This window comes from Dama dama, chromosome 10 (genome assembly GCF_033118175.1).
Source record: "Dama dama isolate Ldn47 chromosome 10, ASM3311817v1, whole genome shotgun sequence".
Lineage (NCBI taxonomy): Eukaryota > Metazoa > Chordata > Mammalia > Artiodactyla > Cervidae > Dama > Dama dama.
In genome coordinates, this window is record NC_083690.1 from 12,011,113 (window position 1) to 12,025,451 (window position 14,339).

At 41.3% G+C, this 14,339-nt stretch overlaps 1 long non-coding RNA gene and 1 other non-coding gene across 2 annotated transcripts in view; both read left to right on the forward strand.

The window, feature by feature from the left end:
* LOC133063456 (uncharacterized) overlaps nucleotides 1–14,339 on the forward strand; it is a 30,573-nt gene that overhangs the window by 4,258 nt on the left and 11,976 nt on the right. The window contains exon 2 of the long non-coding RNA XR_009694411.1: nucleotides 4,992–5,075. This is a non-coding gene — a long non-coding RNA (uncharacterized LOC133063456). The remainder of the gene's footprint in view (nucleotides 1–4,991; nucleotides 5,076–14,339) is intronic.
* On the forward strand, nucleotides 632–704 carry TRNAG-UCC (transfer RNA glycine (anticodon UCC)). The gene has a single exon. It is a non-coding gene; the product is annotated as a tRNA-Gly (tRNA).

The window sequence follows — 14,339 nt, forward strand, 5'->3', positions numbered from 1 at the left end:
CAGAGGGCCACCTTCTCTCTGTGTCTTCACGTGGTCTTTCCTCTGTGTACAAGCCTTTCTCTTCCTAGGAGGACACCTATCATATTGGCTTGGGGCCCCACCCTTTTGACTTCATTTAAGCTTAATTACCTCCTCAAAGGCCCTGTCTCCAGATACAGTCATGTCAGGAGTTAAAGTTTTAACATATGAATTTGGAGGGGACACAATTCAGTCTGTAACACCAGGTAAGCACTGTGACAGGAGCATTCAAGGAGAGCTGACCATCTGAGGAAGGGATTCTGTTCATCACTCAAGTCTCAGCTCAGACATCTCTTGGAGAGACCTTCCCTGACCGCCACCTAAAATTGCCCATTGACTCAGCGCTCTGTTTGGTCATCCCTCTCTGGAATGACCTTGCTTAATCATTTGGGTTCTTATTTGTGGTCCTTCTCCTCCACCATAGGACAGTAGAGACTCATTCTGCCCTGTTCTCTATTCCCAGCTCCTAGAATAGTGCTCACCCTATAAACGTTTCTCAAATGGATGTCCCCAGGTAACTCGGAGCTAAAGTGTGCAGGATGAGCAAGAGGTAACTGGCTGCAGGGGTGCTTGGAGAGAGGAGACTTAAGTCAGAAGATTCTGAAAAGGGACTTCCCTGGTGGTCCAGTGGTTAAGACTCTGCACTTCCAATGCAGGGAGTGCAGGTTTGATCCCTGGTCAGGGAACTAAGATCCCATGTGTTGACACAGCAAAAAAAAAAGAAGAAGAAGATGCCGAAAGGCCAGAGTGGCTGGACCACAGACACCTCAGTGGGGTCCCAGGAAATTAGACAGGATATGAGCAAGGGCCAGGCCCTGAAGGGTGTTGTAAAGCTATGTGAAGATGGGCTTTGTTTTACCAGTACAAGAGAAAACTCAGGGGGATTGTATGAGTTGCCTTTGGCTGCTGTAACAAATCACCACAAACTTAGTGGCTTAAGATAATGCATGTTTACTATCTTACAGTCCTGGCAGTCTGACAATGAGTCTCATGGGCTAAAGTCAAGGTATGGGCAGGGCTGATTGCTTCTGGAGGCTCCAGAAAAGCCTGTTCTCTTGCCTTTCTCACCTTTTGGCGGCTGCAACCTCCCTTCACTCACGGCACCTCCCGTCGTCTTCAAAACCAGCAGTGATGAGGGAAGCCTTTCTCAGGATGCACCTCCCGGGCTCTGCCTCCGACGTCAGGTCTTCTCTGGCTCTCCTGCTTTCTACTTTCCCTTGTAAGTACCTTGTGGTGACACGGAGCCCATCCAGATCATGTAGGATGATCTTCACATCTATCTCATCTATCTATGGGAGAGTTCTTATGACCAGAAGTGTGTATTCTGCTAAGCAAGAGGAGGCAAACCAGGCCTGTTCTTTTTTTAATTAGTCTATTTTATTTATTTGACCATGCCGAGTCTTCGTTTCCGCATGTAGGATCTTTACTGTGGTGTGCAGGCTCACTCGTTGTGATGCGTGGGCTAAGTTGCACTGTGTCTTATGGGATCTTAGTTCCCCAACCAGGGATCAAACCCAAGTCCCCTTCATTGCAAGGTGGATTCTTAAGCACGGGAGCACCAGGGAAGTCCCAAGGCCTGTTCTTTTTATTTTACTTGGCCTCTTCTTTTTAGATGGGTTTTGTTTTTGCTAAGGTGTGTTGCATTAGTTTGTGATCCCAGTCTTCCTACCCACCTTGAATTCTCCACTCCTCTGCATGTTATCCTGTCAAAATTCTCAACTGTATAAGGAGTCAGTATATGTCTATTTTTGGTTGCCTTGGGTTTTCCTTTCAGCAGGGCACCAAATTAGGAGTCTTCGTTTAAGAACCTCATCTGCTAGCACTCATCTGGAAGTGTGGGAGTGAGTTCTTGGACTGTGGGGATCTCTGGCCAGCAGCTCTTGCGCCCTGGCAGTAACATCACTGATGACTCTGTTTTGTGTGTAAAGTTTCTGAAGATTCTCAACTGCAGCTGGCATGCACACATGATAAAAGTGGGTTTTGTCTTATATATTCACATCCTAAGTCCCCTCCAAAGGAAAAAAAAAAATGTTCATAATGTTATAAACACCATTCTGACTCAAGTTCCACCATTCTCTCTGACTCAAGTTCCTCCAAATAAATATGAAGTGAATGTTGTGGCACGAATGTTTGTGTCCCCTCTCTTAAGTTCTTATGTTAGACATCCAGACCCTCAATGTGATGATATTAGAAGGTGGGCCTTTGGGAGGTGATCAGGTCGTGAGGGTGCAGCCGTTATGAACAGGATTAGTGCCCTTATAAAAGAGAAATGAGGGAAATTATTTCTTTCCCCATCGTGTGAGGACACAAGGAGAAGACAGCCGCCTGCAAGCTGGGATGGGGTCTGGTGAGACCCCCCACACATGTCGGATCAGTTGTCATCTTGATCTTGGGCTTCCCAGCCTTCATATCTGAGAAAAAAAAAAGTCTCTTGGTTAAGCCACCCAATCTATGGTTATTTTGTGAGAGCAGCAGGTACGAACTGAGACAGTGAACATCTAAGATACAAGCAGTTGGTTAGTAGGAGATAGCACAGTGGGGAGGGAACTTGGAGTTTGGGAAACAAGGGTTAAATCCCAACTCGCTCCTTACCCATATGGATGGCCTGGGGCCCGTTACACCTCACTCTTGAGCTCATCGTCCTAACATGTATCTGATAATCCCTCTCTCACGGTGAGGATTAAATAATGTGTACATAAGGCACCTGGCACAGAGAATGGTCAATAATTAGCAGTTACATTTCCCTCAAGGTGTTGACTAATGAATGGAATAAACTTGCCACCACAATCTTGGAGGTGGGGAGGGGCATTTGCACCAGGTCCCACCCCCAGACACCATGAAGCATGCTCCCTAGTCCCCCTACGTTTGGAAAAACTGTTCCTGAGGGGGGCATGATGGAAGGGTGACAGATCTCTTAGGTATCCTGAAGGGGAAAAATGCTTGAGTCACTGACTTGAAAATGGAACCTCAGGGCACTTCCCGGGTGATCCCATGATTAAGACTTCGCCTTCCATTGCAGGGGGTGTGGGTTTGATCCCTGGTCAGGGAGCTAAGATCCCACATGCCTCTTGGCCAAGAAACAAAAACGTAAAACAGAAGTCATATTGTAACAAATTCAGTAAAGACTTTAAAAATGGTCCACATCAAAAAAATCTTTTAAAAAATGATTTAAAGATAAACCCACCATCTTGAGGCTATTATCAATGTATTATCTACAGAAATGGATTCACCACAGGGCCAACCTCAAATAAGAATGAAAATAGAAACAATCTGTGTGCAAATATTATATTTGTTGTTGTTGTTCAGTCATTAAGTCTTGTCCGACTCTTTGCGACCCCATGAACTGCAGCATGCCAGGCTTCTGTCCTTCACTACCTCTCTGAGCTTGCTGAAACTCATGTCCTTTGAGTCTGTGATGCCATCCAACCGTCTCACCCTCTGATGCCCCTTTCTCCTCTTGCCCTCAATCTTTCCCAACATTAAGGTCTTTTACAGTGAGTTGGCTCTTTGCATCAGGTGGCCAAAGTACTGCAGCTTCAGCATCAGTCTTCCAATGAATATTCAAGGCTGATTTCCTTTAGGATTGACTGGTTTGATCTCCTTGCTGCCCAAGGAACTCTCAAGAGTCTTCTCCAGTGCCACATTTTGAAAGCATCAATTTATATACATGTTCCAGAAAAGGAAAACCTTCAATTTTATGGTGACTCAGAACAGGAAAGGCACATGTTAAATGTTTACTAAATGACCACACAATACTTCGACAAGCCACATGCACAAATTATGTCAGTGCTCCTATGGGAACCTGTGCTGGAACCTACATGTTCAGCATTTTTTAAAATGTAATGTTATTATATTCCTTCTTGAATAGTCATATGAACTGTGTAATCACAGTAAATCACTGGGACTATACTTCTTACAATACTTTGGCCATCTGATGTGAAGAGCTGACTCATTTGAAAGATTGAGAGCAGGAGGAGAAGGGGACGACAGAGGATGAGATGGTTGGATGGCCTCACCAACTCAATGGATGTGGGTTTGGGTGGACTCCGGCAGTTGGTGATGGACAGGGAGGCCTGGCATGCTGTGGTACATGGGGTCGCAAAGAGTCGGACACGACTGAACGACTGAACTGAACTGATACTTCTTCCACATTCTGCTTTGATGAAATGCTAAAATATAAGAAAGATACAAAAGTATAAACTGGATTCCTTTATTTGGCTTTATAGGTATTATATGGATTAGGCATGTGCTTCCTCTCCACTTTCTCTTGGTATTTATCTCATGTTATTCAGCTTTGAAGATAGCTTGCTAAAACCTCCACCCATGGGCTGGTGGCCTGTACATCAAGTTACATGTGTGACTAATTGCAGGTGAGGAGACATCCCGACTCAGGGATCGAAGCCAGGTCTTCTGTGTTGCAGGCAGATTTTTTACCATCTGAGCCACCAGGGAAGCCCAGTATAGAGCAAAAGAGCCCTAATTATCCAAGAAAATAAAAGAAGCAGATAAATAAATAATTAGAATAAGATGAAAGACTTTACGTTTTACTTGTCAGCATTTTTTCCAGGAATTCTTTGGAGTTCCCCAAAAAGGATACAGTGGTAGGAAAGCAGGTTTCAGCCTCCAAAGTGTGTTCGCTGATTCTCAGCCTGGACTTGATACTAAGTTTGGTGCCACAATGAGTCACACAGTTCCTTGCTTTTATGTGGGGAGATACATTTAACATTTAGAAAAAGAATTGCTCCAGTTCCTATTAATAGTAGCTTTGGGGGATGGAGGATCATGAGAAATCCAGGAGTGCTGTCTTCACAGCAGGAATTATTTTGAATTCTTTTCCCTACTTCCTGCCCGAAAGCTGGAAGTACAAGGGTCCCCTTTCCATGTGTTCTGTCTTCCCCTCCATACCTATTCCTAGCTGACTTTTCTTCCCCCATCCACTGATTAATCCAGCCCATGCTTTCTACTGCCTCCAGCCTCTGGAACTCAAACCACCTGGAAATGGTCCTTCTGGAATAGTGGATGGGATCCAGGGAGCTCCATTCATCTGTTCAACAAATGTAAGTGCCAAGTACATTCAGTGTGCTGAATTCTGAAACCTACAGAGTTCCTACACTCAAGATGCTTAAAATTATACTTGCTATTTGAAGATCCTCCAAGATGAGGGCTTGAGAAATAGACAGTTAGAACAGGTGCCCCTGGGCGTGCGTGCTGTCTCACAGTCATGTCAGACTCTTTGTGACCCCATGAACTGTAGTCCACCAGGTTCCTCTGTCCGTGGGATTTTTCAGGCAAGAATACTGGAGTGAGCTGCCATTTCCTCCTCCAGGGTATCTTCCCGACCCAGGGACTGAACCCTAGTCTCCTGCATTGGCAGGTGCGTTCTTTACCACCAAGCCATCAGTGAAGCCCCTATGATGAACCTAAAGTGTAGGTTAAGCGAATGTGATCTGTTGGATGTAGGGTCCAAGATCTCTGTCTTTTAACATGCGAAATTCTCAGGACATGTGTACACGAGGAGGATTAACATGAAATCAGAAGAAAACTTACAACCGACACTGCAGTTTAAAAGGTACTTACTGCCTCAATTAAAGGAAATGGGTGGCAGGCTCCTTTAATCCAACTAACCTACAATAGAGTGTTTGTTTTTTTTTAACATGCTCAAGGGTCATAAATTTTACTCAGTCTTTTATAGCCTTTGGCAGAGTGCCAAGGCTTATTAAGAAATTGCAGAAGCCATAAATATAAAAAATGTACAAATTCTCCCTTGAGTAACCACGTGAATGCTTCCAACAACATGTCCAAAGCCATTTTTCCCTTCTGTGAAGTTGTTATAAAATGTACTTAGCACAAATCTACATCTGCTGCTCTAGACTGATTTACAGCAAAATTTTAAATTAATGTATTTTTAAAGACATTTGCAAAAAAGGAATAAATGTGAATAAACTCTAAATCTGAATCATAGTCATCTGGTTGTGCGATAAATTTTAAATATCAATTAAAAAAAAAACCTGAGCCAGCTCTGCTCCCTAATTCAGCGTCCGTCCTTCAGGCATGCTATTTAAGGCATGTGTTTTCGTTAGAAAAGACCTTTCTAGGAATATGCATGTGTGTTTGTGTGTGTGTGTGTGTGTGCATGTTTGTATATGTGTGAATATGCTGCAACCCCCCAAAATTCGTATATTCCACACAAATTTATTATAGGATGGGCTTAAATCTCTTGTTTCTTTTCTAGAACAAAATCTAACTAGGTTTTAGGGACTTCTCTGGCAGTCCAGTGGTTAGGACTCCACGCTTCCATTTTAGGGGCACAGGTTCAGTCCCTGGTCGGGGAACTGGCATCACACAGGCCACACAGCGTGGCCAAAAAAATAAAGTTATATATTTTTTAAAAATCTAACCAGATTTTAAACATTCTTAGGCTCATCATGACTTTGTAAGAGCTCTCTTTGCTTCTCAATTCAAAGTTACTCTTCCTCACCTCATCTACAGTATCAGCAAAGTCTGTCTTGCTTTTCTTCAGCTTTGATCAGAGGAACAGGTTTTACGTTGGCTAATTCATCCCGAGTAAACATTGCAGTAGTTGGCACCTTGGGAGTACGTCAAGTTCTGGCAAAGAAGTCCCTCTAACCAGGGGAACCCACAGTATTAGTGATTTACTTACCGTTTCAGGGGCAAGATCCTCTTTAAGGACAACCCTTTACTGGAATTTTTTTTTCTTTTTTTTCCTGGCTGCACTACTTGGCTTATGGGATCTTAGTTTCCCAACCTGGGATCAAACCCCAACCCCTGTCCTTGGAAGCATGGAGTCCTAATCACTAGACCGCCAGGGAGTTCTCTACTGGCATTTTCTTTTAAGTCTATGAATGGGTATATCAAGAATTTTTTGGTAGCAATGATCTTTAAGTAGGGGGCCCTGCTTAGCCTAGATTGAGGCAGAAAGTAAGTTTAACTTAATCACATGTAAATTCACCTACCCAGGTAAAGCCAGCTTCAAAGTCAGCAAAACCCAGGCTTTCTCCATCACTCAACTTTGTTTGTTACTTTCAGGCACTTCCTCCCTTTATGGAGTCCAAAGAGCTGCTAGCAGTTTCAGACTTATGGGGCATCTTCTCAGCAACCCCCACAAATATTCAAGGCCTGAGTCTCATTGGCCAGGTCATCGTCTGACCGTCCTGAATCAATCACTGAGGCTTGGGGGATGTCACACAGTTGAGTTGTTGTCCATTGACAGTATATACAATCATGTTAGAAACTAATGACTTGGGCTTTAATTATATACTCACCCCTGGTGCTGGGGGGTCAGTATGTAATTCCGTTTCTTGGTTGAGCTCTGTCAACTCAGCCAAGAAAGGGATAAAGGATTATTCCTCCAAGGAAAAGTACTTGATACCTAAAGAAGATTATAAGTGGCTGGCACATTTTTCCAAAACAAAGACTCTATCTCCAGTGCTGATAAAGGAAGATAATAAATGGATATAGGTCCTCTTCTTTCCCAGTTCTCTACCATCTAGCCAATCTCACTGATGGTTCTGGCCTCCACTGTTGTTAATGCACTGGTGGCTCTTCCATGTAGGTCTCTAGCCCAGATCAGTCCTGAGTCCCAGCCCAGTAAATAATCCAACTGCCTACTTAACGTCTCTTCTTGGACAGCTCAGAAGCATTTCCAACACCACATCTCAAAAGTGGAACTCGGAGGAAGGGGAGGGAGGGGAGAGAAGGGAGGAAGGAGAGGAAGGGGAGGGAGACCCATGGCAACTAGAGAGCTCGGGGAGACTTTCCACACGTGTCCTTCCTTTTCACTTTTCCTCTGTGTGCATGATCCCCATTTGGGCCGTTTGGGGTGAGTTTTATAATTCTTATTTTGTGTTTTTAGATGGTTTTTATTGGAGTGTAGTTGATTTACGATGCTGTATTAATTTCTGCTTTATAGCACAGTGATGCAGCCATACGTGTGCATATACATATACCCACGCTTTTTCAGACTCCTTTCCCATAGAGGCCATTACAGAGTACTGAGTGGAGTCTTCTGTGCTATTCAGGAGGTCCTTCTTAGGTGTCTATTTTATATACAGCAGTGTGTATGTGTCAAAGCCAATCTTCCAATGTATCCCTTCCACCTTTACCCCCTGGTAACCAAAATTTTATTTTCTACATCTGTGACTCTCTGTCTTATTTTGTAGTTTTTAAGATACGAGTGACTTCCTCTGGCCTTTTATAACAGCCCTCCTACCGCCACATTCCCAGCACCGTCATCCTACTTTTCTACCTGAGTTGGTAACTTCTTGGCTTCTATGTCTTTTTTTTTTTCTCTCTCTTTTTTTCTATGTGTTTTACAAGCCTTTCCGCCTGTAGTTCAGCTCCAGGCCCAGTGAAGGGAATGGCATCCCCCCCGCTGCCGCCCCCCGCAACCTTCTGATTATGAATATATACTCCTTAACACCCACTGCCCTGCAATACAGATCTCCTAAGGCCAATTTAAAAGGCCACCTTGAAAGAGTTCCAAGGGCATGAGGGCTCTCAGAAGACACGAAAGTAAAAAAGATTGCTGTAACATCATATATGTATATATTTTTATTGCATTTATATTTCTATTCAACAATAAAGCAAATCTATTCAGTTCTACATTTGGGTTCCTCTAAAATGTATATAGCATTCATATTTTTCTCTAAAGTTATAGATAAGGCTTTTATTACAATGAAAATGCTATAATCTTTTCATTAAGTTTCCTAAGCTTTTAAATTTTTATTGAGTGAAAAATTCTTTAAATTCTATAATTTTATAATTTTCAAATGTTTCCCACACATGATTTCGTGTAATCCCCTAATAACCCTTATCTCTCCACCACTCTGTGGCCCCTCTGCACTTACTTCTCCCCACTGGTTTGTTCTCTGAATCTGCTTCTTCGGGGTTTTATTCACTAGTTTGTTGTCACTTTTACACTCCACATGTAAGGGATACCATAAATTATTTGTATTTCTCTGTCTTACTTATTTCACTTATGTTCTCCAAGTTCATCCATGTTGTTGCAAATAAAGCGTCATTCTTTTTATGGCTGAGTAGTATCTCATTGTGCGTGTGCCTCACATCTTTATTCATTCATCTATTGATGCACACTTAGGCTGCTTCCATTCCTTAGCAATTGTAAATAATGCAGCTGTGGACCCCGGGGTTCATGTATCTTTCTGAATTTGTATTTTATAACATTTTATATTTAGTTATGAAAATCAAGCTATTATTAAATAGCATTCTGCCCATTATGGTTGAGATGTCCCTGTGTTAGAAGTGATCAGTCCAGGAGGAACTTAAGCAGAGACTGATAAGATCAGAGAAAAGGTCAGGAATGAAACCCAGACAGGGAAGGAAAAGTCCACAATAAGATGCCATCAGCCAGGGAGCACAGTGTCCTTCAAGGAAGCCAACTCTGTGACAAAGTTCAACATGTTTAATAAACAACCGTAGCAGCTCTGGTGGTAATTTTTGTGTTATGTGCTTTTTTACAATATTTGAAAGTGGCAGCTCTGGAAATGTTTTGCCCCATAAAAGCAACTAAGTAGATTACTAGAAGGCTGTGAAGTAAAATAGCTTTAAAATAGTGAGGAACTGTTAATTTTATAGAAAACAGCCATCATAATAAAAACCTACCCTTTTTAAAAAAAAATATTTATTTATTTATTTTGGTTGTGCTGGGTTTTAGTTTCAGCATGTGAACTCTAACTCAAAGCATGTGGGATCTAGTTCCCTGACCAAGAATCAAACCTTGGCCCTCTGTTTTGGGAGCTTAGAGTCTTAGCCACTGGACCACCAGGAAAGTCCCCTGAGAGTGAAGGACTGCAGAGGAATACTAAAATATTAAAATCAAATGCGAAAGTTAAGAGAAAGGATATGGGGAAAGTGAATAGCATTCACGAACTGCAGGAAGCAAATAAGGTGAATTTACACAACCGTAATATCAAGAGATTAAAAAGTAAATTTGCTAGAGGAGATAAAGGTTTTCCCCTATTAAACTCTGAAAGCTTTACTTCACAAAACTCTGAGAGCATCCTGCTGACATTTGATTATCTGATTTTATTAGCAATTCCAAAGAAGGAAGTGACATGGTGTCTTGTTCAAATTCAGCAATTATTAAGTGATCATAGAATATATCATTTCATTTAAAAAATCACGAGACCAGTGTAAACCATATTGATGATTTGGCCTAAGTTTATAAAACAAGCTATCTCTAAATGTTTTTTTTGCAAAATCAGGACCAAAGTTTGATGTATAATAAACATGGAATACAATTTACTTATTTATGTACATACACATATATGTGCAAACATTATTTTATAGGTATAATTATGCATTTGCACACATTGTAACAATATTTAATCCAATCCAGGTTAAAATTGTAATTCTGATTCAGTGAGTTCCAAATTAGGACAGTTTTGTTGTATTGGCAGCAACTGGTATTTTCCATGCTTGCATTCATTTTCTTAAGTCTCTTTCTTTTTTTTCAATGAAGTTATTTTTTAATTTATTTTTGAATTTTAAATTTTTTTTATTAATTTATTTTAATGGGAGGCTAATTACTTTACAATTTTGTGGTGGTTTCTGCCATGCATTGACATGAACCAGCCACAGGTATACATATGTCCTACCATCCTGAACCCCCAGGTCTCTCTTAGATTTTTACTACTTACAGTGTGGTGGGTGGACTTTTGAGCTTGTTAGGAATCTAATTCAGTACACCTGGGATGAGGCCTGAGCTTTTTGCACATCTTACAAATTCATAGCCAACACTACTGGTCCATGGACCACACTTTTGAGAAGTGAGACTCCTCTAGAAACTGTCTTATTTGCCTTGGGTAAACTCAATTCTTTTCTTAGGGATTTCTGTGTTTTCGCCTAAAAAAAAAAAAGAATGAGATACTGGGACTTCCTAGTGCACCTAGTTAGAAAAAATTATGTTTGAACATATTCAAATATATTGAATTTATATTCTCTATTCTTTAAGATGAACAAGTCCTTTCTTCTCGAAGGACAACTCTTGTTTAGTGAGTTAAAAACAAACTTTCAGAGGGCTATGACAGGCCACTGGTGACACCCTGTGGTCAATCCTTATAATTACAATAGCATCAGGGGTGTTTCTTGGTAGGGGCCTTCCCTGGTGGCTCAGGTGGTAAAGAATCTGCCCACAATGTGGGAGATTCGGGTTCGATCCCTGAGTTAGGAAGTTCCCTTGGAGAAGGGAATGGCAACCCACTCCAGTATTCTTGTTTGGAGAATTCTATGGACAGAGGAGCCTGGCAGGCTGCAGTCTATGGGATCACAAAGAGTCAGACGGAACTGAGCAGCTAACACTTTCACTTTTACTTTTCAATGTAAAATTAGACACACTGACATTGGGTGGTTTTGGTTTTTGTTTGTTTTGTTTTTCACTTTTATTGGAGTGTATTTGCTTTACTGTGTTGTGTTAGTTGCTGCAGCAAAATGAATCTGTTATACCTACACATAGATCCCTTCTTTTTTGGATTCCCTTCCCGTTTAGGTCACCACAGAGCACTGAGTAAAGTTCCCCGTGCTATGCAGCAGGTTCTCATCTGTTTTATACATAGTATCAATAGTATATATCCATCAATCCCAGCCTCCCGATTCATCCCGCCCCTCCCCCTTCCCACTCTGGTATACATAAGTTTGTTCTCTTCATCGGCGTCTTTATAGCTGCTTTGCAAATAAGTTCATCTGTGTCATTTTTTAAGATTCCACATATAAACATTAATACATGGTATTTGTCTCTTTCTGAGTTACTCTATGTGACAGTCTCCAGGTCTGAAAATTTTCAATAGTCTGTGTTTTCATACAATTTAATTTTAAAACTTATTATTTTGAAATAATTACAGATTCACAGGCGATTGCTAAGAAATGTATGGGGAAGTCCCATGTGCCCTCCCCCCAGCCTCTCCGAGCGTTAGTGTATTATACTATCAACACCAGGAGGCTGACATGGTCTCTCCATGCAATGGAATATGATTTGGCAACCAAAAATGAAGTACTAAAAAATAATAATAATAAAATAAATAATAAAAAATTAAAAAAAAATTTTTTTAATTTAAAAAAGAAATACTGATACAAGGTGCACATGGGTGAGCCTAGAAACATGCCAAGTGAAAGAAGCTAGCTGCAAAAACCTACATGTGCATGAAATGTCCAGAACAGGCAAATCTGTAGAGATAGAAAGTAGGTTAGTAGCTGCCTATGTCTGGGAGAAAGGGAAGAGGAAAATGGCAACCCACTCCAGTATTTTTGCCTGGAGAATCCCATGGACAGAGGAGCCTGGTGGGTTATCTGGTGGGTTTTAGGCCATGGAGTCGCAAAGAGTTGGACATGACTTTGCACGCACGCGCACACACACACACACACACATACATGTCTGGGAGGAAATAGGTTATGAGGTTGGAGAGGGTGGGGCAAGGAAAATGTTCTACAGTTACTGATGATTGCACAATGGTGAATATACTGGAAACCACTAAACCGCACACTTGAAATGCATGTGTTTAAAAACAAAAATAAATAAATGGGACTTAAAAGCTTTTGCCCAGCAAAGGAAATCATAGAACAAACAAAAAGATAACCTACAGAATGGGAGGAAATATTTGCAAAGGATGCAGCCAATAAGGGATTAATTTCCAAAATACAAACTGTTCATGCAGCTCAATATAAAAAAATAATAATAATAAAATGCACAGATCTAAATAGACATTTCTCCAAAGAAGACATAAACATGGCCAATAGGCACATGAAAAAATGCTCCACACTGCTGATTATTAGAGAAATGGGAATCAAAAGTATAATGAGATAACACCTCACTCTGGTCAGAAGGACCATCATCAAAAGATTTACAAATAATAAATGCTGGGGAGGGTGTGGAGAAAAAGGAATCTTCCTACACTGTTGGTGGGAATGTAAATTGATGCCGTCACTATGGAGAACAGTATGGAGATCCCTTAAAAAACTAAAAATAGGGCTACCATATGATCCTGCAATCCCACTCCTGGGCATATATCTGGAGAAAAACATGATCCAAAAGGATGCATGAACCCCAATGTTCATTGCAGTGCTGTTTACAATAACCAAGACATAGAAGCAACCTAAATGGCCGTTGACAGAGGAATATAGAGAAGATATGGTACATATATACAATGGAATATTACTCAGCTATTAAAAAAATGAAATAATGTCATTTGCAGCAACATAGATGGACCTAGAAATTGTCATATGGAATGAAGTAAGTCAGAAAGAGTAGGAGAAATATTTTATGACACTGCTTATGAGTAGAATCTAAAAAGAAATGAAACAAATGAACTTATTTACAAAACAGGCACAGACTCACAGACTCAGAGAAGCAACTTGCGGTTGCCAGGGGGAGAAGATGGATGGAACAGATATGTACATGCTGCCATATTTACAATGGATAACCAACAAGGTCCTACTGCATAGCAAAGGGAGGTCTGCTCGGTGTTACGTGACAGCCTGGATGGGAGGGGAGTTTGGGGAGAATGGATACACGTATATGTATGGCTGAGTCCCTTTGCTGTCCACCTGAAACTATTATAACTTTTGTTAATCGGCTACACTCCAATATGGGGCTTCCCTGGTGGCTCGGACAGTAAAGTGTCTGTCTGCAATGCTGGAGACCTGGGTTCGATCCCTGGGTCGGGAAGATCCCCTGGAGCAAGAAATGGCAACCCAATCCAGTACTCTTGCCTGGAAAACCCCATGGACAGAGGAGCCTGGTAGGCTACAGTCCATGGGGTCGCAAAGAGTCGGACACGACTGAGCACCAAAGTTTGTTTAAGTTTGTATACTCCAATATAAAAGAAAAAGTTCAAAAAGTCCTGTGATAACTATAATGGGAAAGAATATATGTGTATAACTGAGTCACTTTGCTATAGAATAGAAATTAACATTGTAAATCAACTATACTTCAAAAAATTTGTTAAACAATAAAAAAAGATTTTTTTTTTTTATGTGGACCATCTATGAAGTCTTTTTAGAAAAAGTCACTTATTTATTTGGCTTCGTTGGGTCATCAAACCCAGGCCCCCCACATTGGGAGCAAGGAGTCCTAACCCCTGGATCACCAGGGAAGTCCCTTGTAAAGTCTATATTGAGTTTCTTACAACATGGCTTCTGTTGTTTATGTTCTAGTTTTTTGGCCAAGAGGCATGTGAGATCTTAGTTCCCCGACCAGCGAATCCACACCCCCTGCTGTAGTAGGATGGATTCTGAACCACTGGACCACCAGGGAAGTCCCTGCGATCAAGTTATTTTTTTTAAATTCC